Genomic DNA, 2,784 nt, shown 5'->3' with positions numbered 1-2,784 from the left:
ATCTCTTCCCTTGCTATTTGGGTACTTTTTATTTCTTTTGTTTGTCTGATTGCTGTGGCTAGGATTCCCAACACTATGCTGAATAGCAGTGGTGAGAGTGGGCACCCTTGTCTTGTTCCAGATTTTAGTGAGAACGCTTTTAGCCTTTCCCCATTGAGCATTATATTTGCTGTCAGTTTGTCATAATATGAATATGTTATGTTCCCTCTATACCCACTTTGGTGAGACTTTTTATCATGAATGAATGTTGGACATTGTCAAATGCTTTTTCTGCATCTAATTAAGATGATCATGTGGATTTTTAACTTTCTTTTGCGGATGTGTTGTGTGGCATTGATAGATTTGCATTTGTGGAACTATCTTTGTGAACCTGGGAGGAATCCCACCTGGTCATGGTGTTCGATCTTTTGGATATGTTGTTGGATTTGGTTGACTAAGATTTTGTTGAGAATTTTTATGTCTATATTCGTCAAAGATATTGGCCTCTAGTTTTATTTTATGGTGATATGTTTGTCTGATTTTGGAATTAGAAAGAATGTCTTTGGAAGTGTTCTTTCTTCTTCAACCTTTTGAAAAAATTTAAGGAGAATGGACATCAGTTCCTAATTGTATGTTTGGTAGTTCTAAGTGTTTTTATGACATATTCAATTTCACTTTTAGGGATTGGTCTGTTCAGTTGATCTATTTCTTTCTGACTCAGTTTTGGAAGGCTCTAAATCTCTAGAAAGATGTCCATTTCTTCTAGGTTGTCAAACTTGTCATATAATTGTTCACAGTAGTCTCATATGTCTTGTTGTATTTCTGCAGCATCCATTGTGATTTCTCCTTTTTCATTTCTTTTTTTTTTATTTTATTTTCCCACTGTACAGCAAGGGGGTCAGGTTATCCTTACATGTATACATTACAATTACAGTTTTTTCCCCACCATTTCTTCTGTTGCAACATGAGTATCTAGACATAGTTCTCAATGCTATTCAGCGGGATCTCCTTGTAAATCTATTCTAGGTTGTGTCTGATAAGCCCAAGCTCCCGATCCCTCCCACTCCCTCCCCCTCCCATCATGCAACCACAAGTCTCTTCTCCAAGTCCATGATTTTCTCTTCTGAGGAGATGTTCATTTGTTATTTCTTATTTTTTTATTTGGGTTTTTTCTCTCATGCTCTTGGTGAGTCTAGCCAGAGGTTTGTCAATTTTGTTTATCTTTTCAAAGAAACAGCTCTTGGTTTGATTGGTTTTTTTTTTTCTGTTGTTTTTTGAATCTCTATTTTATTGATTCCTCTTTGATATTTATGATTTCCTTCCTTCTCTTGACTTTAGGTTTTGTTTGTTCTTTTTCTAATTCATTTAGGTAGTGGGGAAATTTGTCTATTTGAGATCTTTCTTCTTTTTTGAGGAACGCCTGTATTGCTATGAATTTCCCTCTGAGTACTGCTTTTGCAGCATCCCATAGTTTTTGAGTGGTGTGTCTTCATTATCATTTGCCTCAAGCTATTTTTTATTTTCCTTTTTGATTTCCTCATTGACCCACTGGTTTTTTTTTTTTAGTAGCATGTTGTTTAGTCTCCGTGTTGTAGTTTTTTCCCTCATTTCTTTTACTGTGGTTGCTTTCTAGTTTCATGCCACTGTGTTCAGAGAAGATACTTGAAATAATTTCTGTTCTCTTAAATTTGTTGAGGTTCGCTTTGTGCCCCAATATGTGATCATTTCTTGAGAACGTTCCATGCACACTTGAGAAGAATGTGTATTCTGATTTTTTTTTTTGGACATAGGGTCCTAAAAATGTCAATTTAATCTAACTTTTCTATTGTTTCCTTTAGGATTTCTGTTGCTTTATTGATTTTCTGTCTAGAGGATCTGTCCTTTGATGTGAGTGGGTTGTTAAATCCTCCTACTATGATTTGATTCCCATCAATTTCTCCCTTATATCTGTCAATATTTGTGTGCATATCTGGATTCTCCTATATATGGGGCATGTATGTTGATGATTGTAATATCCTCTTCTTGTATGGATCCTTTAACCATTAAATAGTGTCCTTCTTTGTCTTTCTTTATGGCCTTTGTTTTAAAGTCTATTTTGTGTGATATGAGTATAGCAATGCCTGCTTTCCTCTCTTGTCCACTGGCATGAAATATCTTTTCCAATTCCCTCACTTTCAGTCTATATGTGTCCTTTATCCTAAGGTTTTGTTATAGGCAGTAGATGGAAAGAGATTGCTTTTTTATCCGATAAGCCACTCTGTGTCATTCGATTGGAGCATTCAGTCCATTGACATTTAAGGTGATAATTGATAGATGTTTATTTATTGCCATTTTAAACCTTGTTTTCCAGTTGATTCTGTGATTCTTCCTTCTTCCTTTATTTTTTTGGTTGGACAGTTTCCATTTATTTTCTGCTCGAGTATTTTTCTTTTCATTTTTTTGTGAATGCAATGTTAGGTTTTGATTTGTTCTTGCTCTGTTTTTTAAGTATGTTAACCCCTTCATCCAACTGTGTGCTTTAGCCTGATAGTCATGTAGGCTTAAACACTTTATTATGAAAATAATTTTTTAATATAATCTATTTATTTCCTTATTTCCCTTGCCCATATTGTATGTTTTTGATGTCTTTTTTTTTCCTAAAGACATCTTCATGTTTAGACTTATGCCAGCTTGTTTATGTGACCTCTTTCTAATTGTGGTTTCCTCCATCCTAGTTATTCTTCTTCTCTTTTTTTGTAGAAGACATTTCAGTTTTTCTTTTACAGTGGATTTCCTTTTGCTGTACTCTTTTTGCTTTTGTTTGTT

This window comes from Sus scrofa, chromosome Y (genome assembly GCF_054392235.1).
Source record: "Sus scrofa isolate SSC_HxYL_T2T_F1_AM1 chromosome Y, Sscrofa_HxYL_maternal_Yorkshire_Landrace_v2.0, whole genome shotgun sequence".
Taxonomy (NCBI): Eukaryota; Metazoa; Chordata; class Mammalia; order Artiodactyla; family Suidae; genus Sus; species Sus scrofa.
Note: the sequence above shows the minus strand (reverse complement) of the source record.